This window comes from Orcinus orca, chromosome 8 (assembly GCF_937001465.1).
Source record: "Orcinus orca chromosome 8, mOrcOrc1.1, whole genome shotgun sequence".
Lineage (NCBI taxonomy): Eukaryota > Metazoa > Chordata > Mammalia > Artiodactyla > Delphinidae > Orcinus > Orcinus orca.
In genome coordinates this window covers 52,526,568-52,539,243 of record NC_064566.1, presented here as the reverse complement: position 1 = coordinate 52,539,243, position 12,676 = coordinate 52,526,568, and positions in this window count along the sequence as shown.

Here is a 12,676-nt window from a genome sequence, read left to right as displayed (position 1 = left end):
ACCCCACCCGGAACCTCAGTCAGGTAAAGTTCAGAGACCTGCAAACCCTGACAGAATAGAACCAGCAATGAGGGTGGGAGCTCAGTCAGTGGAAGCCCCTGCCCTCCCTAAGCCTGTCCTGCGAGGCTTTCTTACGCTGAGGCGTGGGATGGTACAGATGCCCCTCCTGCCCACACCTCTGGAGTGTTCTGTTTCTTTCACAGTCCCACTCCAGCCCATGTCCCCACCCCAGACAGTGGGTGCAGAAGCCCCGGCTCTGGCTCTGCACTGACTTGCTAGGTGGCCACTGTCCCCTCTGGACCTCAGTTTCTCCATCTGTACAATGGGGGATTATAGGAGATCACCTCTGGGCCCCCTGTAGCTCAGACATTCTCTGATCATCAGCAGCAGGAGAGAGAACAGGCAGCATCCTTCCCACCTGAAGCTGTGGGGACTCCATGGAACAGGCACCCTTTGGGGCTCGGATCTCCAGAAGCTTCTGGAGGGGCTGGAGCAGGGGCCTAGGCAAAACGCTGACCCCACCCCATGCTGTCTTCAGGGCTCCGGCGCCTCCAGTGGCCAGTTTGGGAAGCACAGGGCAGGGAGAGGGCCTGGGAGAACGGCTTGAGCAAAGGCATGGAGGAGGGGAGTGGGGAGGCCAGCCTGCGGGTGCAGACAGCTGGGACAAGTGGACAAGACAGGGCCAGGTCACACAGGGTCTTCAATGCCAAGCTGAGGAGCTCAACTGAGGGCAGCTGAGGGAGGGTTTGGCACAGGGAGGGGCAGGCGTGGTCAGATATATGCTTTAGAAGGGTCGCTCTGACTGGAGATTAGGGAGCGGGTGGCGGAGGATGGGAGACCAGCGAAGAGGCTACAGCACTGATCTTGGAAGAAAAGATGGGTACTGAGGTAAAAGCAGTGGCCCTAATGGAGGGGGACAGATGGATTTGGGGGACACTTAGAAGGGGAGCTGCAGATCTTAGCCTCTGACTGGCTCTGGGCTTGGGGCCCTACTTGCCTCTGCGAACAGGGACAGAAATCTTACAGGTAGGGACTCTGACACCTGAAGATGTCAAAGCCCTGCCCAGGTCACACAGCAGGAGCAGGGGGACACACTGGTCCAGAGCCCAGGCGCCTGGCTACCAGCCCCGACCCCTCTCCCACAGCAGCACAAATTATAGACATGAGACTACACAGTTTCCACGGGCCTCGGACGCCAAGCCGGGGAATGCAGAGCATCAGGGACCGTAGCAGTCTCTTCATATTTGGCAGCATTCCTGGATTTTCTTTTTGCCTTCCCACAACAGGGAGCCTTCCAGTGCTGATGCTAAAACACACAGCCTGGATGCTTGTGGGCCAACTCAACCCCCTCAGTCTTTTATAAGGAGAAAGCACAAAGCTCAGAGAGGGAAAGAGAACCACCTAAAGCCACACAGCAAGTTAGTCGCCCAGATGTTCCCAAATCCCAGAACAGCTCTTCCATACCCTGGTAATAAAACACAGAAGCCCAAAACAATAGGCCTAGAGAAGGAAGGGTCTGACCCAAGGTCATCACAAGTGGGTGGCAGAAGCAGGGCCTTGGGCCTGGGTCAGACCTCTGGGGCCAGTGCAGTAGCCAACTAGTTGTCTCCCCTTCTGTGGCCTCCCCTCCATGGCTGCAGCCCTGTGAGGAAGTCTGTGTCCTGACTCCTTCCCCTAGCCATCCTTGTGCCCCCATCTGTCTTGCTGGGGCTGGTGCTGGGACATCTCCAGGCTGTCTTCAGTTATGAGCCAATAAATATGAAATGTGCTAGGCGAGGAGAGGCTGCTCGGGCCAGCCTCACCACCACTGCACTCCTGCCAGCCTCTGCGCCAAGGAAGATTGGATTTTGTGTTGTTCATTTTTTATCTCCAGTCCATGTCAGATGGGGAGATACAGGGCGTGGGCAGTGGATGATTTTATCCTTCCCCCACTATCGGGTGCAGCACTGAGATGGGGTATGTGATGTCCTCAGCCCTCACGTTGGGAGGTCCCCCACTCCAAGCCAGCAGCCCTGGTCTCCTGCTCTCTGCTGGGTCAAAATGACATGCAAAGAAGAAAGAGTGCTGGGTAGGAAGACAAGGGACTGGGTTCAAGCCTTGGACCCGCTGCTGATGCACTCTGCGACCTTGGGCAAGTGTCTGAAGACATTGTGTGTCTCTTCTCTATACCAAGCCCTGTTCAGGGAGGCAGGGGCCACAAAGAAACATCAGACCTGCTCCCTGCCCTCAAGGAGCTGGCAGTCAACTCCCAGTGAACAGACATCCATGGAGGGGTGGCAGACACTGGCGATGGTGTGAAGGATGAGGATTTGCCAGGAAGGGGGTGAGGGAAGGGGGAGAAAGAGGACGTTCAGGCAGAGGCAGAGGCGACTGCTTGAATGAAGCATGGCAGAACGCAGTGAGTGACCAACGTGTGCTTAGAAACCCACCAGTATGGCTGGGGCATAGGGTAGAGGGAAGCGGGGGAGAAGAGTTTTTCTGTTTTTTTTAATTTATTTATGTTATTTTTGGCTGCGTTGGTTCCTCATTGCTGCACGCGGGCTTTTCTCTAGTTGTGGCGAGCAGGGGCTACTCTTTGTTGCGGTGTGTGGGCTTCTCGTTGTGGTGGCTTCTCGTTGTGGAGCACGGGCTCTAGGTGCACGGGCTTCAGTAGTTGTGGCACGTGGACTCAGTAGTTGTGGCTCATGGGCTCTAGAGCGCAGGCTCAGTAGTTGTGGTGCACGGGCTTAGTTGCTCCGCGGCATGTGGGATCTTCCTGGACCAGGGATCGAACCCGTGTCCCCTGCATTGGCAGGCAGATTCTTAACCACTGCGCCACCAGGGAAGCCCAAGGGGGAAGAGTTTTAAGCAGGTAAGTATCGTGATCAGATTTGCATTTTAGAAAAATCTCTCCAACTGTGAAAAGCAGATTTCAGGGGGTTGTGATGAAGTATGAAGGCAGGGAGTTGAGTGAGGAGGCTGATGCAATGGTCCAGGAGAGAGAAGATGATGTCCTAGATTAGAGCAATAACAGTGAATCCAGAAATAATCATCATCATCATTATGATGAATACTACCATTAAGTGTTACCATGGGACAAGCACAGTGCTAGGTATTTACATCATTGTTTCTAATCCTCACAACAACTCTTCAAAGTAGGCTATTAACCCCATTTTGTAGATAAATTGAGGAAATTAAGCTTTGGGTGAATTAAAAGAGTTGCCCAAAGTCACATAGCCAATAAGTGACAGAGGCAGGATTTCCACCCAGGCCTGTCCAACCCTAAAGCCCACGTTATTTCTACTATGTTCTACTTCCTTGAAAGGAAGGCACAGCTTCTAGAGAGTCTAAGAGGGCATAGAATCCATCTGACTTTTGTGATTGTTTAGTTGTGGAAAGCAAAGGACAGAGAGGATTCAAGGAAGCTGGGCGAATAGAGGGAGTGTGGGAGGAGGAACAGGTTAGGGAGCAGTGGGTGGGTTTGGTGGTTGAATTAGAGGTCAGTTGGATATCTGGGTGTAGAGCCAAGCCCTAGCCTGGAGACAGAGATTTGGGAATCATTGACAAACAGGTGGTCACAGTTGTGTGAGTAGATGAGGTCATTAGAGGGAAATGTATAGCAAATGGAAGATTGAGGCTGCAACTTAGGAGAATTCCAACCCTTAGAGGATGAGAAGCAGGAAGATTTATAGGGAGAGTGGTGCAATGTGAGGTCAGCCCAGGAGGAATGGAATTGCTACAGGAAGGTCAAGGAGTAAGTGGTTCCTGATGCTGCTGAGTGGTCAGAAAGGTGAAAGCCAAAAATTGGGTTTAGGGACCAGCAGGCAGCAGGCACTGGGAACCTTGCAAAGTAGTCTTCATGGGCACAGTGTTACCAACTGGTTGGAGGGGTCTATACACACCCTACCCATGGCCCTGGGGGCATTTTTGACCCTGGCATACTAGTGAGTCCTACCCACCCTCTCCCAGAAATCCTGAGTTGGGTGAGGAAGGTAGTGGTGTTGTGAAGGGATGTAGAGGAGAGATGTGAAGGGAAGAAAAATGAAGACTGAGAGAAGGCGAGAGAAAGGTTGGGAAATACATAACGACTGTTAGGGAGGTGTGATAACTGATAACCCCCCAAGAAGAAAAGGACACTTTAGTTTGATGCTGTTTTCTAATAAAATAGTAGTTAGCAAGGAAGAAGCCATAGTCCACTGTGGCTGAATGTTAAATGAGTGAAGAAGAGCAAGAACTATGTGTAGGGGCTTTCCTGGTGGCGCAGTGGTTAAGAATCCGCCTGCCAATGCAGGGGACATGGGTTCGAGCCCTGGTCCAGGAAGATCCCACATGCCGCGGAGCAACTAAGCCTGTGAGCCACAACTACTGAGCCCCGTGTGCCACAACTATTGAAGCCAGCACGCCTAGAGCCTATGCTCCACAACAGGAGAAGCCACCACAACGAGAAGCCTGTGCACCACAATGAAGGGTAGCCCCTGCTCGCCGCAACTAGAGAAAGCCCATACACAGCAACGAAGACCCAGTGCAGTCAAAAATAAATAAAATAATTTTCCCCAGAGTGGGTGCCAGGTCTACATAAGGCCCAATAATCTCCTTGGAACCTCACGTCTTCCTAGTAAAGTCAGCACCATCATCCCCAATTTACAGCTGGGGAAACTGAGGCTCAGAGATATTAAGTCCTTCCCAGGACTACATAACCAGTAAGAGACATAGCTGGGATTTCCCCTCTGGCCTCATGAGTCCAAGTCCAGGCACCTCCTGCTGCTGCAGCTGCCTGTCTTCCCCGGGAATCAGCTTCATTCAGAGAAGAGCTTTCACCCGGCTCTGCTGTGGAGCAGCTGTGGCTCTGGGCCAGTTGCTTCCCTCCCTGGGTCTCAGTTGAGTGGGGAGGGGTCCACTGGATTTCTAAGGTCCACTCGCCTGCTCTTCCAGTGGGTTACAGTCTCCACCGCCCCGGGCGTCATCCAGGCCACTCCCCCTCCTCCCTAATAATTAATCTCCAGCCAACAGTCCCAGCTGCAGTGCTTTAATCATCCAATTACTGGAGTTGCTGGCACAATAAATCTTGGTCACACAAATGCAGGCAAATCTGCAGCTATTTTCATGGCCATTACTGTGCATAGGACATTGGGACTCAGGCCATTTGCCTTTTTGACGTGGAGAGCTGCCCCCATCCCCGCCTCAGCATCTTTCCTGTCTTCTTTCATTTCTCATTGGTAGCTGCCCCACCCCTCCCCTGTCCCCTTCCACTCATCATCCCCCTAAGCACACACTCCTCCCTTCCCCTCTTCTATCTGTAGGCAGTGGGGTCAAGATCAGAAGACTCTGTGTGACCTTGGCCAAGTCAATTTGCCTCTCTGAGCTTCTATTTCTTCACCTGTAAAACCTCATAGGGTTTTGCGAAAATGAAATAACCCAGTGTGGCACACACCTTACTGGTGGTACATAGGATGTTCGTTGGTGGTCTCTGCTATTTTTTGGGTTTTTTTTTTGGCGGTACGCGGGCCTCTCACTGCTGTGGCCTCTCCCGTTGCGGAGCACAGGCTCTGGACGCACTGTCTCAGCGGCCATGGCTCATGGGCCCAGCCGCTCCGCGGCATGTGGGATCTTCCCGGACTGGGCCACGAACCCCCTGCATCGGCAGGGGGACTCTCAACCACTGCACCACCAGGGAAGCCCTGCTATTTGTTTTAATGGCTACATATTTATTGTGTATTAGGAAAAATATAATTAATATATCAAACTTGTCATCTCCTGAGTATTATTACTTAGAAGACAGTGAAATTAGGTATATACATAAAATGTGCTAAAGAAAAATATTAAGAATAATACATGGATTTAGCAAAAAATCATGGAGGAGACATGAGACTGAGAGAAGCTTGGAAACCCTGAAATGACAAATACTTGTTCTGCTCTCCACCCCACCTTCCTGTGGAAGGGAGTGTGTGGGGAGCCACAGAGGGTGGGGGAACTTGTCCTGCTCTGAGAAGTGACCCAATCTGACCTCAGAGCCCTTCATTCGTGTGAGAAGCCTTTCCCGAGGCCTGCTCTGTGCAGGCCTGTGATGGGTGCTGGGGATACAGCTCAGATGGCAGGTCCCTGCCCCACTGAAGGTGCTCCCGGACTCCCTCACTTCTGAATGAACCCCTTTCAGGATCTGCCAGCGTTGCTCTCATGACCTTTACCCGACAGGATGTCGAGTAGGCCCTCCCCTGAGCCTCCCATTTGTGGAACTGCCTCGCAGGCCCCAAGCTGAGGACCAGAGGCTCTAAGACCACATACGCTCTGTCAAGAGAGACATGAAGGAGCATGTAGGACACGTGACAGGACGTAGGAGGGAAAAGGGCAGAAGTCAGCAGTAGCCTTGTGAGGAGTGCTCTGTTCATGCTGAGAAGTTACTGCCATGATGGAGGTGGAGAGGGTTCCAGAGCTCCTCAAATGGGCGTGCCTGATCGTGGGCAGAAAGCTGGGGGAGCTGGGAACCCCCAGGCCCACCCTGGGGGGCCCCTGAACAGCACAGGGACTGGGATGAAGTTTCTGGTAGAGCCATCCAGCGGCAGGACTCCCACTGAGGGGGTCCATCCCAGCCAGCCGTGATGAAAGGAACACAGAGCGGTATTCCAGGAAGGACTCAGAGGACTCCCTCCCAGTTCCTCTTGGCCATAGGCAGGCATGGAAGGAGATCACAGCAGTTCCCACACTCCACGCAAAGAACACGCAGGTTACAACAGGGGAGGGATCCGTGGACCGTTCAGATAACCTCCGACCACATAAGGGTGACAGCATACATAGAAGGGGCTGCGCCTTGGGCCTCCAACAGAGTCAAAGGAAAGCTCAGCTGCCATCTCTGAGTGAGGTCTTGGCAGCAGAGGCGGCGGGGGGAAAGAACACCGTGCCAAGAAAACCATGCCCACTGTCTCTCAACTGACAACGGGTCTGCGGTCTCAGAGCGGGACTGAAGCAGATCCTTTGCTCATGCACACCCAGAACTTCCTCCTCTGGAAAGCCACCGCCCATATCAGGGTATCTCAGTTTCTCCCTGGGGACAACAGAGTTAATAAGTGATGCCTCAGGACAGTTTTGAAAGACTGGCAGAGACTGCTGCCCTGACACCAACCCCAGGCATGGCTGTTTAAGATTCCAGGTTGTCTGTGGCCAGCAGGGAGTTGGGGGAGATTGCCACCTAGTGGTCAGTATCGGCAGTGCCATGGAGCTACAGACAAAATCCTGGTCTGGGAGACCCCACTCTTAGATCTAGGCTTGACTTTAACTGCATGACCTTGGGCAAGTCACTGATATACTCCGTGCCTCACTTTTCTCATCTAAAATATGGGATAATGATGCCAGCCTCACAGAGCCATAGTGGGCATTAAACTAAACTGTGCTGATGTACCTCTCTTGGGCAGGCCCCTCAGTAAAGGTTTGATACACCTGGATCTTGTCCTAGCCGGACTCAGAGCAAGGGTCAGCCCCAGGAGATAGAAGAGGAGGTGAGTTCCCCATATTTAGATGCAGGGCAGGCATATCCTAGGCCCAGGTCAACCTCTCTCAGGCATGGCAAGGAGGAGAGCCTGCCCTTGGCCCCAGCATCCCCCAAAGAAGCCAGGCATGGGCTTCCCAGCCCAGAGCTCTCACGCAGCCATGCTCAGCCCAGCCTCAGACACCCAAACCCAGGGTTTCCCAGGACCACCCTGTACTAATTAGAAGAAGGTGCACCCTCTGGGCAATTGCAGCCTTACAGATACATGCAGAGCTTGGGGAGCTCTGCACTGATTGGATTTCAGGCCCCACTTGCCCCTCGGCAAGGCACTTTTGTATGATACACCAAAAGCAGCAGTGCTGCCCAAACACATCACTTACCTGAGCCCCTGCCTCTGAGACCCAGCTGCCCCTAGCTGGCTGGATCAGCCTCACCTCCCCAGCAAGTCTAAGTGTATCTCCAGCTGTGGACCCTTGTCAGGCCCCATTTGGCTCAGGGAGGTCTGATGAGGACCTGAGCTCAGTATGAGGCTTCTGCCCTCCGTCTGCAACTCCTGAAGGATTGGGATACTCACTGGCCTGGAAAGCAAACACGGAACCCTACCCCCAAGCCCGATCACACCCTCCTGAGAGTTGTAAGAAAGTTGTTACTCTCCTGCAAAGAGAATCTTCACATAAGGGGTGGAAGGCAAGTGACACATCAGACTTTGGCCTCAGGGTTCAGCTTCCCCTTTGGGTCTTTTCTCACTGATTCCTGCAGCCACCACCAGGCTGGCCTTTGGGAGCCTCGCTCTCCACTTCTAAGGCTCCAGGTCAAGTGTGCTCACCCAACCATCCTTCAATACCAACAACCCAGTGGAAGCCAGGCTGCAGTGTTAGATCAGGCTTTAGGAAAGGTTTTTGAGTAACAGCACAAAACGTGGCATGAACCTGGATTGCTGGAATGGCAAAGAAGCTGTTCCTCAGCTCTAGCCTGGGAGCCACTTAATGGCACCTCCCTGAATCCAGGGTTCACTTTAACCTGGGCTACCAGGGATCATCCTCCGGGTCATTTAGATGCCATGAAGTCTTTTTTTTTTTTTTAATTTATTTATTTTTGGCTGCATTGGGTCTGTTGCTGCGCGCAGGCTTGCTCTAGTTGCGGCGAGCAGGGGCTACTGTATGTTGCGGTGTGCGGGCTTCTCATTGCGGTGGCTTCTCTTGTTGCGGAGCACGGGCGCTAGGCGTGCGGGCTTCAGTAGTTGTGGTGCATGGGCTTCGTTGCTCCGCGGCATGTGGGATCTTCCTGGACCAGGGCTCGAACCCGTGTCCCCTGCATTGGCAGGAGGATTCTTAACCACTGCACCACCAGGGAAGCCCTGCCATGAAGTCTTGACCAAAGGAATGAGGTCAGGAAAGGCAGAAGTGTCCTATCCTGCCTAAGCCCCACCTTTGAGTTCCCAATTTTGGAGAACCTCTACTTCTCCAAATAATTGAAACTGGAATGGCCATTAATTCATTCATTGAACAAGTATTTATTGAGTACCTACTAAGCTAAGGGATGGAATAATATAATGAACAAATGGGAGTGTCACCTTCCTCTTAAAGCTCATACCTGTACATAGGACTTGGCCTTAACATGAATTCCATGGCCTAGAACCATCATTCAACTTCAGTAACAGGAACTTGAGCTTTTAAGCCAGGCACATGGAGTAGCAGGATGGGTGCTGCTGCTTCCTGACCATTTTCCAATGTCTTGACCCCAAAGAAACCTGGGTCTTGGGCCCCTGAGAAGGAGTTAAAGAGAGGGGTATCGGGAAACAGTAAGGAGGAACTTTGCCTTGTGGCCACAGTGTGACCACCAAGGGCAGAACATGACAATTCCGACCAGACACAGGATCACATTACTGTCTGACTGATGGGTACTACACGAACATTAGTGCTAGCAGTCTCGGTTCCTCCCACCCCATGGGCCTGGTGAGAGTGTGAGTACGAGGGGGGTGAGTGATAGATGAAGAGGTAAGTACCGTTAACATAGTACTACTCAAAGAGTAGTCCATGGACCTGCAGCATCACATTATTTGGGGGCTGGTTAGAAATGCACATTCTCAGGCCTCACCCCAGACCTACCGAATTAGAATCTTGGGGTGGGGCGGGGAGAAGGAAACTATTAAGAAAAACTCTCCAGGTGATCCATATGCACACATGAGCTTGAAAAGTACCACTACCGCTACCGCACTGTGCATGTGATGAGCTAACATATTTACTACAGGGGAAGATGAGAATTACGGCGGTTCCCATTTTTTAATATCTGCTATGTGCCAGACACTTTTATCTAAGTTTAAATACCTTACCTTACACAACCTTCACAGCAACCCCTTGAGACACTTTTATTATCCTGGTTTTTGCAGGTGAAGACATTATAGTTAAGATAACTGCCTGAGTCATTTAACCTTTACGAGACTTTCCTTGCCTGTGGGTAGGAGAAAATGTCTTGCCTCCCTGGTTGCTGTGAGGATGAGACAATGTATGGAGGTCCACCCACATGGTGTGATGGGCTCAGACCTGGCACTGCTGCAGCCCCAGGGACTGGCCCACAGTGGGGAAAGGCATAGGCGTTGTTGTTATCTCCAACTTGTGGTTCAGTTGGAGACCTGCCCAGAGCGCCTGCAAGCGCTGACCTCACTCGGCACTAAGTCAGCTTCACCTGCTATCAAGTTCTGTTTACCCGTCAAGGGAACCTATATTCTCATTTCTGATTCTATTCCTAGTTGATGACAACAAAATCTATGTTTCGGATGATGCTGGGTCTTGGAAGGCAGCTGCTCTGAAGGTTGAGGGTACTGGAAAATAATTTCCAGCTAGATCTAGGCTCCCAAGGAGAGAAATTAATGCATTTCTCTTAGATGAAACAGAAGGGGAAGACCTTTGGTTTGGGAGGCCACTGTAGCGACCTTATTACTACAGGGATCATCCCCACCAGCTTCTTACTAACTGCTGAATACCCTCCATGTTCCAGGGACTTACGAGGCACTATCTCTGCTTCACATCAACCTGCAAGGTAAGCATCACCCACAGTTCTGCCTCTTTGCCACATGACAAAAATACAGGTTTGGAATCAGATCTGAATTCATCACTTACAGTTGCGTGACATTGGAATATCTCACGTAATTGCTGAATTAAAGGAGAGAATGTATGTATAACTCAAAACACACAGTAGGCACTTTATAAGTGTTACTCCCCTCACATCTTTCCTGTACTGTGCTATGCCTGACCCTATGGTGGGCACAGGAGAACAGCAATGACTCAGACCAAGTCCCTTCCTACTTGGGGTTGAGATTTCCCTCTTCTGTATACAGACTGGGACATTCCTTAGTAAGGGAGCAAAAGGTCCGTGACAAAGTCAGAAGGTTGGGCAAAATTATGCGGCCTGTGGTTTGCTAAGGATGTGACGGAGATGAGGCAAGATGGCTGTGCAGCCTTGGAGTGCCCTCCTCAGTGGGCCCTGCCTTCCACCCCTCCATCTATCACCCTCATTTTCAGCATTCTACTATCCAGTGTTGCCAATGAAGAACAATGGGTGAAAGGTCATTCATCCCCTATTTACATGAAATCGCACTATTTCCTCGAACGCTTTTGAGGACTCACTAGGTCATCAGATCCACACAACTCCCTGGTGAGTGGCGGGGCTAGGAGCATGCTCCTGCTGTAGTTGAATAAATGGGTTCCCAAGGAGGGCCAGTGGCTGACACAAAATCACCCGTCAAGTCAGTGTCAACCCAGAGACCCTGGACTCCTGACTCCTCCTAATCCAGTCTTTCCTCCATTCTATCCTAGTGTCTCTCCTGGTAATGCACCCTTTTGGTAACACTGTCAATCAAACTTTAGTAGACTAGACTGAAGGTTCATTTCTCGTGGCTTGTAGTTCTTCTCCAGGTAGTGACTAACAGGTTGTAGTAGCAACTAATCAAATTTTCTCTGAGTATGGGTAGTTATATTCTTCTGGCTGCAAGCTGTATACATCCAGCCCAAAGTGGCTTAAGAAATAAAATAATAATCAAATGATGGTTGGGGGTTATAGGTTCCCATTAACAGGGACGACCCTAGTGGATATCATCGGGACTGTTGCGGCCTGGCTCCAGTCCTTTCAGGCTTCTGCCGCATCACCCACCGGCCAAGGAGAAGGTGGCTATCTGTGTTTCCAAGCCTCCGACCTCTCAGTTTAAGGCTTCCGGTAGAAAAGAGAGCTTATCTGAAATGGTATTCTTTTTCCTTTGGATCTGCTATTACTAAATCCCTAAGAAGGTAGGGGAAAAAAATCTCTTAAGATACTAAAACTCTATAGAGAGGTTTGAACGTTCGAATTCCCAAAAGGTGTAATAACAATACGTACCAAAGTTAAAACCCTGGCATCAGCTCTTTTGTACTCTGTTTTAGTGTATGTTTTATACTCATTGGATTTATGTATGTTTTAGCTACTATTTGGAATGTTCAAAAGGATCAACTACACTAAATTTGTAACTGGTATTTATGTTTAAGCCAGTTTAATCAAATTTGCCATTGTTTCAATATTCAAGAGGTTTTCAATGTTTTATTGAATATGAGTTTAATGAGCACTAAAGTTTATGTAGTAGTGCATATTCCTCTCAAGCTCCGAGGTCCTTCAGACATTAAGCAATCTAAAAGAACACACAAAAATAAAATAGATCACTGGATTTTTAAAAAATGATTATATAATTTTTGTAAAACAATTTTAAGAGGTAAATTAGCAGTTCTCCAAACTTCATTTATTCTTTCATCTTTATATAACTCAGTGTTATGATGAAAGGTAGGCCCATTTGAAAGCTTGTCAGTAGTCAATTTGTTTGAAGAGGAGCAGACTGACCTACTGATAGAACTTGAGTTATGTGGAAACATTTGTCGAAATTCAGCCAGTGCATTGAGCATTTCAATGGAACAAACAGTCAAGTAAAAATCATGAGTTAAGTTAAAGCTATCACCCCACTTCACTGAGGTAAACATTTGTGGACTCTCCAGCTTCAATTTGAGAACCTCAAGGTTATTTTCAAAATAGAAAAAGACGTGCAGTGACAGCATGGGGCTGGTGTCAGACAGGGGTGATTCTGTGCATCCCAGTTCCTCCACTTAATAGCTAGTATGTAATATGCAACCAATCCAGTCATGCTAATCTCTGTCCTGCTTCCCTCAGTAGGTAACTGTGTTCAAATGACAATGTGTA